The following is a 19,963-nucleotide window of genomic DNA, read 5'->3' as shown; positions in this document are numbered from 1 at the left end:
CACGTTACGCTCTTTCCAGTGACACCAAAAACATGTCAATCGGTTCAGTAGTTTTGGAGGAGTAATTGTCACAAAAAACCTGCTTGGGTATTAAATAAGTACTAGTGTCCCTGTTGCTCGAATTCGAGCAATTTATAAGTATTAGAGTCGTTATTTTAAAAGGAATAACGGTCATAATTTCTGATATTTTTAAGAGATTCGACCCTAAGATTATGGAAATGTTCAAGATGTACATAATAGAATATATCAATTTATCCAGGTTCTCCGCTTTTTCCATTGTAATATTTACGCCAACCTAAATTCAAATAGTAAATATGTATTTCATTTCAACCAAGTCAGTAAAATGTTTGTAGCAAACTGTTAAATTAGCAAACTTTTATCATAAAGAAAATTAGGTTAAAGTTACATGGCTTGGTGCTTTCATAACTGCAAACTCAAAATACACCCACAAGTAAAAAAGAATCAATTTAATGGCAAAAAAAACTATGTTTGTGTAAAAACATTGTTCACATGAAGTAGGTGATTTGTTTGATTTCTCGATCAGCTGTTTCGTTTGTAATGAATTAATAATGTCAAAGATTTGTGATTTTAAATTCATAAATTATTATAGTAAAGTTTTCTACATCATGGTAACTTAGTCTCAACTAAATTTTACCATTCCCAGCATTAAAATAAAGTAGTGAGATCCATTATGAGTAAACATTAAGGTACACAATTCTTGATTGAAATGTAGTATACATTAACAGTCATAATACACAGCAATTATTATGTAGTAGACTTTGACTATTTTCAATTAACAAACATATGTTTCTGTAAATAAAAATTATCTCCCATGTTATCCTTATGGAGAAATACGAAACTTTAAAGGGCCCCAGGGCCTCACTCTCTAACTATTTCCTTAAAAAGAAGGTTTCCTGCACAACTTCACGTTACGCTCTTTCCAATGACACCAAAAACATCTCAATCGGTTTAGTAGTTTCGGAGGAGTAATTGTCACAAAAAACCTGCTTGCGTATTAAATAAGTATAGATATATATAGAATATAGATATAGATATAGATATAGATTATTAATAAGCTACATGAAACTTTGTGAACAATACGGCTATTTTGTTTTAATATTTAACCCCACATATTAAATACCAAAATGTTCATCTAGGTGTGTAGATTTGCAAACTGACCTTACATTTTTGATAAAGACCCTTGGGCTCTGCCCTAGTGGCTTTTTAAGTTCCCATGTTATCCTTATGAAGAACATATTTGTTTACATTATGATCAACCGGATAACTTAATTGCTGTTAATATTTTAGTTACAATTTAAGGAAACATGTGATACAAACATTTACTGAAATGGTTGAAATGAAATTTTTACTATTTGAATTTGGGTTGGCGTATATATTACAGTGAAAAAGCGAGAAAGCCTGGGCAATTTGATATACTAAAAATACAACTGAATTAAAACTTTGCTGCATTTCTTGATCAATCATTGAAAGAGCCGATTTGCAAACCGTAGAAACATAGGAAAGTCATGGAATACACCCAAGTAAAAGAAATAGAAATAATGTTTTTTTTTTTTATTTATAATCGTTATTATGGACAACCTTATGCGGCTATGAGTGGGAGACATTTGTAGAAAACACAAAAAAAAACAAGATCAGCTTTTGAAAAATGATTGATATTTACAAGAAATGTTGATTATATCGAACTGTTATGTACATGGTGACTATTTCCATAATTTTTGAGTCAGCTCTTTTAAAGTCTTCAGAAATTATGACTATTTTTCGTTTAAAAATAACGACTGTAATATTTCGCAATTGCTCAAATTCGAGCAACAGGAACGCTATAGTTCGGCCGCTTAGAAAACGACCTGCGCGCTAATGCTAAACATAATGTATATAATGCATGCGCTAATGCTAATGCTAATGCTGGAAGGGGAAAACTATAGAAAATCAAGGACATCGTGTTTTAGTTTAGAACCATCAAAAATCTTCTGACTTTTTAAGATTGACTGGCAACCCTCTGATTGCAAGGCGAGCGTTATATCCACTCAGAAACGTTTAGACAATCATTTACACGCATGTAATTAAATTTAGTAATGAATCAAAATTTTTCGTAACCATATGTACTTAAAATTTGTATACAGAAGATTAGTTTACTTGTGATAATTAGCGTATAGTATCACTTTCAATTTGTGAAAATGATTCCTTAATTACCATTAATGCGTATAGTTAAAATTATTGTTTTTAATATAAGTTTATTTAATATTGATTTGCATAACCTGTATATTTTTATCTATAATTACTAAAAAGTGATGTATGTAAAAACCTTTGTACTTATAATGTATATACTTTACGTTGATGCTGGAGTATTGAAAACTGTGTTATGTATTGTTGTTACTGAAGAAGAAATAAAAAACATTCATTCATTTAAATTTCATTCTTATGACAAAAGAATACAAGATGAACGCTGAAAACCTTTAATGAATTAGGTCTAAAACTTAAATAAAATATTTGTGGTATTACTAATATAGTCAGATATTTATTACTTTTAAGGAATTTTCACATCATTAAAACTCAGAAACAGAAACCCCCGTGTTAGTTTTCAGAATGTATCAATCCTCCTACATATTTATCAATAGAAACATCAGTATATATCAATATACATCAATACATCGATATCAATTTGAAAACTCCATTAAATATCTAAACATGTAAGGAAATATGTGTCGCTTAAAATACGACACGATCAAGATGTTTTGTTTTATAGTTACAATAAAAATATATGATGTTCTTATTTTACCTCGACATCTTATAGCTTCTCCCTACTATACGACCTCTTTTAAGCCAACACATAACATTTGTAATATTATTGCGAGATCTTAACATTCCAATTCAAATAGTTTTAAACTGAATTTATAGTTTATCGATATGTTTGTGTTTATTGATCCTTTGCGTTCCCAAAGCTACTATTTTGCAATTTAAGTGTTACAGTAATAATTTGACTTTAAATGGAAATTTTATTTGTTGTTTTCTTTAATGATTTAAGTTTTTTTTTGTTGAAGAATTGGTAGCCGGGTAGGTTACAATTTTTACATGATGACGGTATAATATATCGTTATAACCTCATTTTGATTAAATTTGGCATGAACGTGTATGGCTGGATACTCTTTCATTAAAACCATTGTATAGAACTTAAGAGAATAAATGATTTTGTATATTGAAGCGTTATTGTAGAATTAAAGGTCGAGGAGAAAATAAAATGAAATTGTGCATTTTAAGATCCCATGTTATTCTAATGGTGAAAAAGTAAACTGTTGTAATTGGCTTGTTTATAATAATATTGTGATCAAATATCGCAAATTTATTTTCTGATACTATACTATTAACGTTTAACAAAAACAATTGTTTCCTTCCCTGTATCGGCAAACCTAGGTGCTCATTAGATGCACTGTTATTTAAACAGCGACAAATATGACATGTTCAAGTTACATTTGAGTTCAAATCCAATCAGGCAAATTAAAATTCACTTTGCAGGTTTGCTGCAGGTGAGGTATTTCATTTTGAAACTGTATAGAGCCTTGCCATTGAAATGAGAATTCCACATTTATCAACAGTAAGAATTAACGAAATATGGAAATGTAAAATCTATGTTTTCTTTTAAAAAGTAAACACGATATAGTATACTATGTATAAAACACTTTGAAATGCAGTACCCTAAACGTTATGGAATACAGTAATCACTTTTAAACTCGTTTTATCATTATAACTCCCTCAATCAGTTCTATAGTCCATAACTGTACTTCATTCTTACTCACATGGTAGAGCGGCGATCAGCGCTGTCGACCATCGCGGTTCCAGCATTCTAACTGAATCATGACGTCATCTTTGCGGCTTTGCCAGCTGATTATAATCGTAGCGGAATTAGAGAGCGTCTCAGGCTGCTTCAAAACATATTTGCATCCAAGGCAGATGTGGTTGAATATGATGTAAACATGAGGTTCTGATCACCTGCTTCATGTAGAATGTCTAGACTAATTTAGTCTGGGAGATGTAGAATCTTGAAAGTTTTGTTATTAGGCGTGCTAAACGTTTTGATTAAGTCTACTAAAAATCTTAGAGTTTTAGCTCAACAAGACGACTATTATAATTATTATCACAACCGATTAACGTAGAGAAGTAATTGAGCGTGTTGATTCCACTAATTTTACAAATAAAAGTTCACATTTTGTATAAGAAAGTAGAAGGTAAGTTTTTATTAAATCGCAATCTGTAAGTAAACATAAAACAATTCAACAAGTAAACAAAATAATAATTTGAACACATGTTGTAAATAAAATGTAAATAAAACATATGTTAACAGAGCGTTTTTAAACCCAATGATAAAAGGTGAGTGTAGAATCATAGACAAAAAAAATTAAATACTTTTTGTCTATAGTAGAATAGAGTATACTGTAGCTTTGTTACTGACTATTATCAGCTGTTACTTAAGCGTTTTAGCGAATTTCCCATATAGGGAATAAGCTATTACCGTAGTACTCATGGTAAGACCTGGACCCGGGACCGATTTTTTTTTCGTTTTGAGGTCCCTAGAGACCAAAAACACCATCCGTTCAAATTCATATATATTTATATGTATATATATTTACATATATATATATATTTATATATATATATTTATATAATATATATATTTATATAATATATATATTTATATAATATATATATTTATATAATATATATATATATATATGTCCGTTAGCGCAATAACTCGAGCAAAAATGATCCAATTTTGATGAAATTTGGTACAAACGTGTAAACCTACGTTTATTCGAACGAGTTCGCGAACCAGCATGATCGGACCATGGGAACGGGGGTTTATGGGGGCTTTTATAGGGTAAAAATGGGTTTTTCCAATTTTTGACCCAAAAAACAAAAAGTTTTGTAATTTCTTTCCAAACTATTTTGTAAAGCTTAAAAAAACAAATAATTTAGTATATTGAAGCGTTATAATGCGCCTAATGGTTACGGAGAAATTGTTAATATAAAATTCCCATGTTATTCTTATGGAGAATAAGTAAACTGTTGTAGTTTGCTTGTTTATTAACATATTTTGGCCAAATTTGGAAAATGTTTTAATTTCTTACTAACTATTAACATTTTACATTAAAAAAACACTTTTACCCTCCCTGTTGCAGCAAACCTAAGTATGTGTTAAACTGATTCTATTTAAATAGGGAATAAATGTGATATTTTTAAGGAGACATTTTAGTGTAAATCCAATCAGGCAAATGGAAATTCGCTTAGTCTGCAGGTTTGCTGCGGTGGGGGTATTTATTAATTGCCTGGTTATCATAGCCATCAAAATAGTATATTTCATCACTCGGGCGTAAAGTGATTGCATTACTAGAGCTGCAGTTTGAAGGAAAATGAGCGAGGGTTGAAATAGTATATTTTGTACCTAGGACCGAAAATGAGGTTTTGCCGGCTCGAGATAGTTTTTAAGTTCGAGACGAAGTCGAGAACTTAAATCGATCGAGAGCTGCAAAACCATTTCGGTCCGTGGTACGAACGCTATTTTTCACCACACTATATCCTATTACCACTATTCACCCTAATAATAATGCACACTGATATACACAACTGTTATACACAACTACAATTTTAAGGTTAAGTGGAGAAATAATTTAAGGAATCAGAACAAATAATAATAGATAGTTGCTAGGCAGCAGTGGCAATAAAACCTCATAATATAAAAATCATATGCAATGCCCTGGATACTAATTGTGTATTTAACATGCATTCATGTTTTAAGATAGTAAGCGGGCAGCTGATTTTGCGGCCCTAGAGATGTAAAAACCTGATCGGTCCCCAAATGACGATGACAGCTGGCATGGATGAAGGTAACTTTCAGTCACCAATTAACGCATGTCAAACAGCTAAAAACATCGTAGTGGGGTGAAAAGGCATTTTTGTCGGTGTGATGAACTATATTTTTCGTCTTATTGCACCAATAGTTAAGCAAACTAAGTTAGGAAACGATAATGCTTTTTATGTAAAGATAAACTCTTAGAACGTCTTCCGACATGTTTTCCATTTTGCTTATGTAAACGAGCAGCTACGTAGTAAGAGATTCAATTCTATTCTACATGGTTATAATATTATGGATTAATATACAAAAGGTTTAATCACCTTTTCCATACAAGTAATCCTGAGGACTTAAAATGTCCGGCTTGACAACGACACCATATGGTCGTCAAAACCGGTCGCCATAAAGAATACTTCAGGATTACTTGGACAAAAAGGGTAATTTAACCTCATGTATATCTTTTGTGAAGCAATCCGGAGGAGGGCAATACACAAAATGAATACTAGTGGATTAGTATATCTTACATGCTAGTATGATTTCATTGTCACTATTTTCTTTATTTCATTAATATTTAATTTTTAACTGATAACTAAATGTATTCCTCATAAATAAAACCATAATCTTTTGTATCGTTATCAACCTTTTGTAAATGTTTTAATGTTTGTTTAAGCCAAATATATTTTTACATGCACCAAATCTCCAATATATGTTTATTGCTAAACCAACTGTTAAAATATTGCGAGAAAAGCCAAATAGGTTTGTAATGCACTGCCTAACATCTGGCACTTTAACCAACCAGGATATAAACTGTAATATTGACCATTAGAGGAAACATCAATTCAACAATAAGCAACTTAAGCGTAAGGATAAAATTTGAACTTTTTTAATTCTACAACTGGATGAGAATTCTACATGCAGCATCCAAAGTCAATGTTTACTCAGTCTTACATTTTTCAAAGTCCTTGAAACACGAAACTCAGACAACCAGAGACAAGGTCGACACATTTCTCACCGAGAATAAACTTAAGTATGCTTTAAATTAGATAGTCTTACTTTTGTAAATATCCTGCTGTAAATCGTACTGTTCTCTTGTTTTTTAATCTTAGCTCATTTACTCATTTCATTACTTTATTTGGCCATGACCATAGTATGAAGGTTGTGATAGAAATAAAACCTGTGGTGCAGTCCATTCTATCGTTGATTCAGTCAAAATCAGTTTTATTTAATTCTGGCCCAAAAATGGCAAAATAATTGTTGTCTAATTTTATACTTCATAATTTTGGTCGATTGGTAATAATTTTTAATACGTTTTTTGCATGTTAATTGTGTTATACTATTTGTTAGGGTTTTTTCAAATGTAATTGTTGCTGATTGCTATTATGTTTTGTTGATTCTTCTAGTAGGATGGGTAGTAGTTATATTCATGTTCGTTACCAATATAATATGGTTATAGAACTATATCAGTTTGCAAACTTTTGTTACCTACAATCAAACGATTGAGAAAATTGAGTTTCCGTGGGAAATAAAAGAAAAGAAGGCTAGGAAAATTACACTTAGGTACAAAGGTTTCATGGCATTTATTAAATCTTCATTACTAGTTTACTTTAGTTTAATTCTAAAATTTCAACTAGTTGTCATTTTAAGCCCAGTTGCTGATTAATGTTTTCAGTTAACCATTGGTTATGTTAAAAGAATAGTTATGTAATCTTGTTATTCGTATGGTTATCGATAGTCAATACAGTTTTCCTATTTAGTTAGTATATACACTGTATAAATATTCTAGGATTATTGAAGAAGCATTATGTCTAAAACGGAGTAACTTTAGACCTGAATATTTTTTTTTCAGTGAGTAAAACACAGAAAAGTTCAAGATAGGACTCTAGAGTAGTGTTTGAAAAGTCTGAGTCAACTCTGATGAGCCCAACACCTACTTTACGTTTAAAGTTTACTTCTCTTGTTCAACTTTGTTGGCATTTCAAACACTTTGTCTAAAAAGTTTCATATAAAAGCACTCAATATACTCTATGCTTAAAACAAACTGAATAAGAAGGATTTTATTAGAATGTGTTGTGGAATATCATATTTATTTTAATATTTAAAATGTCAATGAGTTACTTTTTTCTTCGGTAACTGCGGTAAAGATTGAAACAGGATTTTAAATTTATGTATATTCAAGATACATTTTTAACAAAGATACTTTAAGAATGGGGGTGGACTGGTGTAGATAAAATAATGAATAGATCAAAGTATTTGGGGGGATTCCTAAACTTAGAATTGTCTTTTAATGATTTGTCTCGTCAAAAGTACATAACCAGACATTTATGAAACAACAAAAGGTATTTGTTTACAATATCATCTTTGGTGAACAACGAAGTTCTCACGTTGTTTCAAATAACACGTCTCTAAAAAAATAATATAAAATAACCATCGCCAGAAAATAACTGTAAGTTTATTTGAAAGAATTGTTTTCCATCATGAGTACCTAGTAAAAACAAAATTTCACAATTTTTTGGAATCCGAAATCTGATCACATTTCAGGTGAGAAAGTAGCTTAAGCATAACATAAATTACCACACAATCCAAGCAGGAAAATCCCAAATAACCACCCTTTACAGTAAAGAGCTCAAAGGTAGGATCAAAACCTCCTTAAAACAACGAATGGACAATTCGTATCAATATTTCGTATCGTCAATAAAGGGTAGTTTAGCACAATGGACACGTTCGGACGAAGTAACTAGCTCTAGTTTTAACGCCATAATTAATCATATCACTGACCATACCAGAAGTGTACTGGCACACCCCTTGTTCCAATACACATTCGTAAAACAATTATCCAGTAAGTTATTGTATATCTCAAGAAAAGCACATTTTGTAGGGTTAGTAGTATATTTAGTTCCTAGTGCCGAAAATAACGTTTTTCTGGCTCGAGATCATTTTTTAAGTTCGAGACGAATTCGAGATTCTGTTTTTACTAATTGAAAAAATTCTCTGAGACTTAGAATCAAGTTAAATTCGATATTTGAGTTTTTCAGTATTTACACTTAATCTAAAATCCTTTTCAGTCGGTGGACGGTGTAGGCCGTGATATATCTGGGTATACTTGTGAACCAGGCGTCCGCAGCGTGCCAACTGTGAACAGGTGTTCTCTGATGGCTCATTTGTTACTACAGCCAGTCTCTCGGTAGATGGCTCTGATGGCCCATCTCTCCAAGTTACATGGCCAAGATGATAAACAATAGAGCAAACCCCGCCACATTGGCGAGGCGGCAAATTCATCTTGAAGTACTATTATCTTTATGATTAGTTGTTGTGTTACTATAGAGAGATGGCTTGGCTCTGAAAGAAAAAGTAATCATTTCTAGGTTGTTAGCGTTTGTGTTGGGCATCTTGCAGATTTTGCTTCGTTATCTACACATGTCATAGCTATCATAGTGTATAATATAGTCAAATCTAACGACGTCCAATGAGATGAGTCAGTGTCACGCCGTCCAAAATATAGCTTTTGAACTGTCTCACGACGTCCAATATAAACTATTCCAAATCTCATCATATCCAAAAGTACAGTAACTGCAAGAAACATAGTCTTTCTACAAGCTTTAGAGGTGCGCCAGCGCACTTCACCGTGTCCAAAGCCGCTGGACGGTTAGCTGGATTAGGTTAGGTTTAGGTTTGGTTTGGTTAGGTTAGGTTTGGTTAGGTTAGGTTAGGTTAGGTTAGGTTGGATTAGGTTAAGCTTTGGACGAGGTACAACTGCTACTTTTTTATGAGTAAGTGCGCTGTTTCGCCACGACCGATGTCATTAAGTCCAGAGCTGTTAGAAAGACTGTTTATTGGAGTTACTGTTCTTTTCGACATGAAAAGATTTGGACGTCGTGAGACAGCTCAAGAATTATATTTTGGACGTTATGTTACTGACTTATGTCATTGAACGTCAGGGCACTTGGACGTCGTGCAATGCATCCTTCATGAATGGCTGGGACATTTAATTAAAAAAATACATTGAAACTAATCAGTCTGTGAAACAGATTTTTGTTTAAACTGTCTACATTACTTTCCTCCTTAACTCATGTATGTAATATTTTGTTATTGCCATTTTCCTTTTTTTAGATTTTTCAAAGCTATGTAAAACAAAAAAGTTTAATAGTTAACTCATTAAACAAAACCCTTGACAAAATACGGCAGCATTCATTGTTGCTACACACACTAACGATTCGTGTCGATGTGTATTTTTGTTAATTCATTATGTTGGGTTCTATTAGATGGTCATTCACAACTTTTTTATTTTTAAACTACAAAAAATCAAACGCAAATGATATCTATATGATAGTTTCTGTTGTGGAACATGTTGGAATTCACATGCATTTTCACATTTTTTTGTGTTGTGGTAGATAAGTCTATGTAGTGATTGATTACTGTTAAAAGTGAAAAAGTGCATTGGTGCTGTTAAAATGTTGCACTTTTAACAGTAATCACTACATAGACTTATCTACCACAACACAAAAAAATGTGAAAATGTATGTGAATTCCAACATGTTCCACAACAGAAACTATCATATAGATATCATTTGCGTTTGATTTTATGTAGTTTCAAAATAAATAAGTTGTGAATGACCATCTCATAGAGACCAACATAGTGAATGAACAAAAATACACATCGACACGAATCGTTAGTGTGTGTAGCAACAATGAATGCTGCCGTCTTTTGTCAAGGGTTTTGTTTAATGAGTTAACTGCCAAGGCTAATAGACCTTAAAGACTTCCAAACTTTTGCCAACTGTGATCCATATTGTATCAGTTAAAGGTATTGTTGTGTTTCTCTGGGTCTAAAGTTTTGTTTGGGTCTTTTGATTTATCCCCATGAATATCTTTTCAATTGCACGATGAATGTTGCAGTTTTGTTATATTCGTCAAGTTGCATGAGTTTTTTTTTATTATCTGAAAAGATATTAAAGTGGAAATAGTTACGAAAACCACTATTTTACACTTTGGACATTCAATTTGAAGAAATATATGATCAAGGAACCATTCCCAAAGTCAGTTTTAGATTTTATATCTCAAAAGAAAAATATAACATTTTATAATTGTTCAATGTTGAAATAGGACTTATTAATGACAACTTTGTATTGTTGGAATACAATGGAAATTCAAATATAGTTACTCTAATAATTCGAATACGTAGTAGATACGCGTTTCATGAATCATTAATTAAACACAACAATCAGTGACAGCTGATCTTAGAACAGCTGATCTTGCTTCAGAGAGAATCATTCACTGTTGTTCAGCAATAAATAACAATTCAATACAAATCAATGTGCTTTGCGTTGTGTTAATCAATGAACCAACTTACAGTCTACCTTTGGTTTTACAAGTGTCAAATATTCAATGTAATAAGGTTTTGTGTTCAATGAAATCACAGTTTTTGAGAAGTAATCATGCTTTATACTTTGGCAGTTTATTAAAATGTCCTGTTTAATTTCCATGAATATATATAAATAGTATTTTTTTTTATTTTTTACTTGAAATAATAATGTTGGATTATTTGTGTAGATAACTTTTATAAAATTAAACTACTTTCTACCGGAATCAAGTTTAATTTCTATAATACTTTGATTATGCTTCCTAACACATAATACCTCCCTAACCCGTGTAAAAACCCATTAAAGGTTTTATCGGGGATTAATTTATTTCCGCTAATAGGTGAAGTTAGGGATGATTGAAATTTCCGCATCAATAGCCGCGGTGGGAGGGGGCACAGGTGGCGCTCCAGCCGCAGCATCCGAACACGCGCGCACGCGCTCTAGCCTCCATCTCTAGTTCAATGCGAGAACGTCTTTTCGCGCAATACATCCTCTTACCTGCGGTTTTGCTACGGACCTTGTAAATAAACAGTGACTTATCGTTTTCGTGATTTAGTAACAGTTTAGCAACCAAAACTCTTGCGAGTGAGCGAATCTCGTGGTCAAGTGGTGAAATGGCCATCGATTGTGGATCGATCCAGTGTCCCAGTGGCCTCTAGGTAAGTCCTTCCCCACGTCGAGGCGGGTTGCCCCACATTTGTAACAGAGTGTTCTTTCACAGCCTTCACACGCACTCACACTTCATTTATGTAACTGGTCACTTAGTTGTGAATTGAATGCCATTTTACCCTTCATATTTAATAATGGTTCTAATATTGTTTTTTTTGAAAAAAAATATATATGTACCAAATTAATATGGGTGTTTTTTTTTCATAACAACGTACGAAGGAAACATAAGTGGTTAGAGTAGAATAATAAACTTTGAGTAATCTTTGAAAAATAATATTGTAAATAGGACTACCCTATTGTTTAGATTTGAGCTTGTATGACTTTTTTTTAACTAAGAAATAACAGCTGCATATATAAGATGATTGTGTTAGGAAATATATGATAGTTGTAAACCTAATGATTTGAATTGCATTTTGTTTGTACATCTTGATATAATTTAAGTGCTAGTATATTAATGTTTTTGACATTTATTTTTACAAATATTAGGGCTACTTCCTGTAAAAATAAGCTGTGAGCACGAATTGTAAACTAACATACAGTATTCAATTTGGTTATTGAATACGCAAGATCAGTAGTTTGATTTCGTGTTTATATACTTGAGCTGATCCAGCATAAACATTTCTTGAACTGATATTGTTCAAATACTTATAACCTGTTTAACTAATAATTAAAGTGGATAAAAGCATTGACTATAGGCCTATGAATAGTCATCTTAGGTCAGTAACAAAACTACACAAGGCCCGTTACTTCATTTAATACTGATCTTTCACTAATATTTTTTTAGATTAATACTTAAGTACTTTATTCTGAAACGGCACCATACTCATATGCGACCCCATCTTGATTAACGATTTTATGACATACTAAAAATATAAATGTTAATTATCTTATATGCTTCCATATCTTATTTATATTACTATTGACAGCTCAATGATTGATTGATTAAAAACAGTAGATCTTAGCACAACAAAGCTATCCGTCCATCAATTTGCCTAATCCTTCAGTAATCTTCGTCTAAAAATACGCAACCTGTCGAGACGCCTAGATCAAATTCAATCTTACCTAAATAGATTATTCCCAGCTAACTATTGTTTACAAAATAGCAAAGTTAATTCAAGGTCCGTATTGTACTAGGATTTCTGTATATCGGTGATGGAAGTCTTAGCAATATGCACAATAAGCCGGAGACAGACTAATGGATCTAACACCATTAGCTAGACAGGTTGAGCACATCTTTAGTGCTGCGTTATGTCTTAGTGCTTGCAATGTTGAATAGTGCGATGCAAAAATATCAACATATAGAAATTAATATTTAGTAATTAAGTAATACTATTTTTTATTCAATATTTTAAGAGGTTTTGAATAAAAGATATGTTTTAATCAAGTTTAAGTCGTTGAACTCTGTTAGCAAACGAAGTGTCTACATGCAAAGTTTCGTGTCGTTTCATGTGTTTAAATGTCGTTTGTGTAACGTATCTACTATTTATTGTTCAATTTTAATGTTTTGATGTGTTGCCTCTGATGATGTTGCATTGCAACGAAACATATACTTTATTGAAATGTTGACATAATTAGGACTACTGGCCTTAGACTAAAAACTCATATCTACGTAGCCCAGGAGATTTCAGAATGAATATTTATAAACGAAAAGTCTTGGCACTTTTTCCTCACGTAATGTTATAGTAGTTTACGCAACGATCGCGTAAAGGTAGTCTTTAAGACACGAATAGAAAATTTAAGGTGCGAGCCTTGGCGAGTGACTTTAAAACTTCTACGAGTGTCAGGTCTTACGCGAGTTTGGTACACTACTTGACGAAAGACCGGTTCTTAATTAGTACCAATCACTATTCATGACGTCTAAGAGAGGTTATGTTTTCGTTTATAACCTCTTATTGCCACTGATTGTGATGCAACGACTCATTGTCCCAATCACTCACTCGTTGGGTAATCAATTAAATTAGGTTGACGTTCGAGTATTACAATTTTACTTCTTTTCTCTAAATACTTGAACCTCATTGGTCCAAACTTGTATTGTAAAATAACAATACAATGGTAAAGTAAGTAAACAATACTGCATTGTGAATCTTTTCAATTCTAAGAACTGAATTTTAAAAGGCCAGTTTAAGAACGGTCGTAGGTAAAATTCATTTAATTAGGACTACTAACATAAACCTTTCTGTAATTGACTGTAAAACATCAAAAAAAACTTTATTTAAAACTAGCTGTTACCCACAGGCTCCACCCCGTTTTACTGCATTAGTATTAATAAAACTATTGATTGGTTAAGTTAAGATGAAATAAACAAAACAGAATACAGTAATGGTAATACAAACAAATAATAACAGCTGAGGTATTTTTAACATTAGGTAAATGGAAAGTTCCCTTTGGAAAGCAATTACGACCTTATAGGGCAATGTATGAAATAATGGATAATTTTGCGCAAGGTTTCTCGTCATGACGAACATTTTAAGTATATGGTTTATAGGGGTGTGACTTGTAGTTTTCTTAAAAGTTCATGGGTACTTTTGGCTTTATATATAGACTAGCTGTAACCCGCGGGCTTTGCCCCGTTTAACTTCTTAATTTTCAAGATTATCTCGTTCGCATGGCTCAATCACGTCCTGGTTGAAGTTTGTTCGCTACGCTCACTCACCTTTGGGTTGAAGTTTGTTCGCTACGCTCACTCACCTTTGGGTTGGAGCTCGTTCGCTACGCTCACTCACCGTTAGGTTGGAGCTCATTCGCTGCGCTCACTTGCCTTCAGGTTAGCTCGTTCGCTACGCTAACTCGCCTCCAGGTTGAAGTTCGTTCGCTACGCTCACTCACCTTTTGGTTGCAAATTAGCTGTTGTCATAAATGTAAAAGAAATAATAGTGCTGCACCCTGTTGGTAATCCTTGTAACTTTAATGCTATTGAACATCACAGAACAGAACCAACTTGTTTAATTGAAACAGCTGTAAGATTGAATAATTCCATTTCTCATAAGGTTAACATGGGAAACTCCAGAGCCACTGGGGCGGAGCCCGAAAGGATTTTTGAAATAAGAATATGCCTATATGTTAATCGGGAATGTGAGCTATCATCATGCCAAATTTCAGCCCAATCCGACCAGTATTTTTCGCGTTCACTTGTCACAAACATACATCCATACATCCATACATCCATACATCTAAACTTTCTCATTTATAATATTAGTAGGATAAATAACCCACATTTAAATTACATTTTTTGTCATTTCATATTGTTAAGCAACTATTTTTAAAATTACTTAAATCACAGTCAAGCACAAATTTAATTTTTTCTTCAAAATATTTTGTCATAATTACCGTAATAGTACTTGCTGTAGATACATATTTTTTTTCTTTAAAACACAATAGGGTATTTATTGTAAGGAAAGAAACGAGAGATAAATGAAATGCTGTCATCTGGGAGCTTGCTCGAGGCGGTGTGGTTGCATAGCTATGGAAGCTCTTTATGGTGGAATTCATTTATAACCAGACATTGTTAACATAAATTGTTATTTATTTTCAGAAAATTCTCTAGATGTAAAAGAGTTTTCTATTTTAAATATTTCAGTATAATAAATCTCTTTAGAGTGCAACAATAAAACTATAGACATAATTCGCCCATGTAAAACTTTACTTCGCATTCTCATGAAACGTTGAAAATACAGCTTTGTGTATACATTCATCCAAGTTTTTTTAATGATTGGACGTTTTAATGAGGTTGTGAAACCATTGACGACTTTCTTAAGAGAAACATTTACTTATTATGTACAGTAAACTATAGATATTTAGGAATATATAGGAATTATATAGGAATGCACATGATAAAACTCAACCCGATTAAACACAATCACATTTCATCACTTCAAAAAGAAAGATGAACGTTTTTTTGAGACAACATAATCTATTAGAACTAAACTGTTCTTGAGTCGATTGCATGATATAATTGGTGTCACTTTAAAATTCAACATTAATAAATTAATTATTCTCTTCACATTGTGTAAGAATTTTCAACGCTAACAAACAAATCTATGCTCAAATAAGATTCTTATTTTGTGGTCCTTAAACACTGTCGAGGGGATTCAAAAGATACAATCTACTATTCAATATTTTACTGTGTCTAAAACTTGGCAACCTTTTTCTTGACAAGCAGAAAGATTGCGGTAAATGAAGCGAAACCGTGAACAAGACCTAACTAATGTGAAGGCGAGTAACAAGTAAAACACACGGTTCATACAATTTCTCATCCACCCTTGGTCAAGACAAAGACGTCAAATCTCTTAAGCTCATTATTGCACTTAAAGACCTAAAAGGCCGCTTTTTACTTTGCAACGCAAAGCCTTTTGATTAACTGTTTCATTTACCTCCTTTTAACTGTGTTCATACAGGTTTACAGGCAGAAATGTTTGATTGACTATAAGAAAGTTGTTCGTTCCGTATTTACTTTACAGGTGGCAGGTTGGAACATGATGAATTGATGCGACGAGGTCGTTGTAAATAATAACTATGAGTACGCAGTGCATACGCTTTTCAAACGTTTTAATTGATATTTACGAGTTGAGGCGTTCATGAGATTCGTCACAGTTTCTTATTACAACCTTTACAACGGTGCCAAAAAGTCTAATACATATAAATTTTGAGGTGTCACAGCACCGAATCCTATATTACCGAATTATGTTTTAGTCCCAAATCATCAAATATATCATTCAAGGTTGTATGATATTTTGTAGTTGTTAGACTGTTGCACCAAACCGTTCACGATATTTTAAAGTGTGATGTTTACCCTAACCAAAATCAATCATATCAAATTTTTTTTAATTTAAAAATTTTAGCGATTACATAAAAGCGTTGTAGGCCTACATATAAATTTGTGTTTTATTTTTCATACATGTATACTGAATCATTTATTCTTTTATTTACATTCCGTCCTTTATGTTACCTAAGTATAAGCCTTAACACAACTCGAAGACTCGATGATTCTTCATCACTCTTTTGTAAACTATCTTTATTAGATTTTATGTACATTTGGCATTTCCTATTTCACATTTATTTTTTAGATTCAAGATCCAAAATATTATTTCATGACACAGTTTTACCAAGGAAGATGTAAATGACGTAAAGATAAAATGCAAATGTCCATCCATTAATGCAAAAGCTCGTGGAAAACGTTCACAGCTTGTAGGGTGTCTACTAAATGCAGTCTTGTGCATTCAAACATCTCATTAAATATCTCAACACTATATAGTGAAGCATGTTTATAACTAGACTAGTGGCTTGTAGGGGCAATAGCCCCTATATATATATTCTAGTAAATATTTTGTACAAATTATTAGTCTCATGGGTTACCCTACCTTGAATTATCGTTTAACATTTTTGAATATTATAATATGTATAAAAGTTATTACATACCTGCATAATGCAATTTTTTGATGTCTGTTCTGTTTAAAATATAGATTCCAAAGGACTGTTCATGTAGTGTGTTTATAATACAAACTTTCTAATCATTATATACATCTAAGGAAGATTTTCAATAATAATCTTCATGACTATTAATTAAATATTTATCAATTCCTTTGAATATAGACAAATTCACTTAAATAAAACACATAGAGATAATGTCATCCTCCAAATTGTATAATGCTAATTATAACAAAATCTCTCTGAAAACAACAGAGTATAGTATCCATTTTAATCGAACCCTTGGTCTTTATTTTGTTCTAGTACTATTTTAACATCATCTGGCAACTTTAACCAGCTAAAAGCTACATAAAGTTGACCATGGGTAAACACGGGTTTTTTTTTCAAATAAATGCCAACTTTTTGAAGGTTTGGCCTTGCGCTTTATTTATAGTAATATCGAAAGCTAATCGCAATAGGAATTGAATTCCTAAACTTAAACGGCATATTAGGATCTTTAGATGTTAGTTTTATTTTTGGCATGAAAAATATGTTCCCTTTGCTCCAGTAATTACTTCTAACTTTACACTTTTTTCAGACATACCTAACACAACTAATCTTATTCCATTAACTAATCCAGACCCTGGAAAAAGTCTATATTTCAGCTTTATAATAGTATACATATTACAGTACATATTACCATATGATTTAAATTAAATAAACCACATGTTTTTAAGTAACCAAAGCAGACATGACCTGGATTCCCATGTTATTTAAATGTAAATTATTTTATTACGTAACGACCTTTTGGTGCATAATTAAGAAAAATTAATAATTTTCCCCAAAACTTCATGCCCAGACCTTTAAAATGAGACCTCTCCCAGCTTTCTACGGCCTCCCGTTTGCTCACAATTTCATTGTAAAATTTTAAGCTTACGGAATTAGATATATAGATACACAATGTTAAATCGAAAGTCAAATATTTAATGCACTAGGTTAGATAGCAACAAGACCAGATTTCAGGGCGTTTCCAAAAACCATGAATTTACAAAACTCTAGTTGTTGTAACAGATGTTGAAAAAGAAAACCGAATTTCTTGCATGAATATAAATCAACCTGTAGTAATATTTTTCTTAACCTCATTAAATAAATATAACATTAGAAATTACAACATATTTCTGTGAGTTTAGGAAGATAACATTCATACTATTCGTAACATTGACAAGCTCCTATTTCCTAGTATGTCGTTGGTATAGTTGATATTCACAACAACGACAAACATTGGTTAGAATTCATCATGCAGGTCTGTGGTATGCTTCAACATTTATAGCATAGGCTTCGACAGTGGAGCTTATTCGTGATGTACCCTAAAGTATGAATTCACGTGATTTTATGTTTGACGAGTTCAACGAAAAAGGTCCCATTTATTCGTTTGTATGAGTTTAAGTAGACATATGTGATTGGCCATATCAAATTGTCAATCAACGAGTGACGCAATAAAGTGGGTATTTTAAGCTACAAATATAGGGAAAGAGTGGAATGGAGTATTGTCTGTGGAGTTTTATTTTACTGGCATCAATTGTATCTTAAACAAGATCCTGTACAAGCTCAATGATTAGGGACAGCTGAGTTCAGTTTTGTCCCATCAAAAAGCTAATGACTTTTCTCAAGATCGAACCGATGAGGTGCTGTGTATGTGAGCACTTTAATAACCACGAATATTAAAACAGAAACGACATGGATTAAAAACATCAACAAATTACGTCACTGGCCAAAATCTTAGACTAATAATCATAACATCTGGTTTATACGTTTTTGATAGTTTCATAATAATAATAACTAGTGTACCTGTTGCTCGAATTCGAGCAATTGCTAAGCAGTTTAACAGGCGACTCAAAAGATTATGGAAATACTCACAATCTACACAACAGTTAGATATAATCAAAATCTTTTGTAAATATCTTATCTTTTTTCAAAAAGTTGATGATGTTTTTTTAGTGTTTTTAGTGTAAAAAAACATTATTTCTATTTCTTTTACTTGGTTGTGTTCTATGACTTTTTTATGTTTCCATTGTTTGCAAATCGGTTATTTAAATGATTGCTCAAGAAATGTAGCACAGTGTTAATTCAGTTTTATTTTTAGCCCTATATCAAATTGTCCAAGATTTCTTGCTCTTTTCCATTGTAATAATTACACCAACCCAAGTTTCGTCTATAGATGCAATATGCCTAAGAATATCACCTACGTACAATCTCCAAGAAGTGGTAAAAAAGGCAGAAACCAACCCATACAATAGATATAAGTTAACTACATAAGAAATAATTTTAAAAGTTACTGTGATATTAGGATTTTTCAATGATTTGGTAATAGAACATTATATTGCAAAACATGACACGATGCAGAAGAAAATCAATTTTAAAATCAGGAAAATCCATTGCAAATACTGTACTTCATTTTGACAAATTCAATAAATCACAATTTAAATATTAACAGCTGTTGCATTAAAAAGTAGTGTAGAATTATGCATATGGTCGTAATGTAAACAAATCTGAAGAGGCAACTTTAAAGGCTTCTGGAGCAGAGCCTCAAGGGAATTTACCATGTTTCTCTTTTGATGGCTCATCTACAGACCAAGACCTTTCTTTAGACACCTCTACCAAGTTTCTACGC

The 19,963-nt window shown here is 32.2% G+C and overlaps 1 protein-coding gene across 1 annotated transcript in view; it reads left to right on the top strand.

Annotated features, from left to right (window-relative positions):
- The first annotated feature begins 11,717 nt into the window (after positions 1-11,717).
- LOC128988943 (gamma-aminobutyric acid receptor subunit beta-like) overlaps positions 11,718-19,963 on the top strand; it is a 76,278-nt gene continuing 68,032 nt past the window's right edge. The window contains exon 1 of the mRNA XM_054410736.1: positions 11,718-11,879. The gene's annotated coding sequence lies outside the window, so the exon portion shown is untranslated. The remainder of the gene's footprint in view (positions 11,880-19,963) is intronic.

This window comes from Macrosteles quadrilineatus, unplaced genomic scaffold (genome assembly GCF_028750875.1).
Source record: "Macrosteles quadrilineatus isolate MER2022 unplaced genomic scaffold, UCM_ALF_1.0 Scaffold_3__2_contigs__length_128488019, whole genome shotgun sequence".
Lineage (NCBI taxonomy): Eukaryota > Metazoa > Arthropoda > Insecta > Hemiptera > Cicadellidae > Macrosteles > Macrosteles quadrilineatus.
Note: the sequence above shows the minus strand (reverse complement) of the source record. Positions and strands in the feature narration are given on the sequence as shown.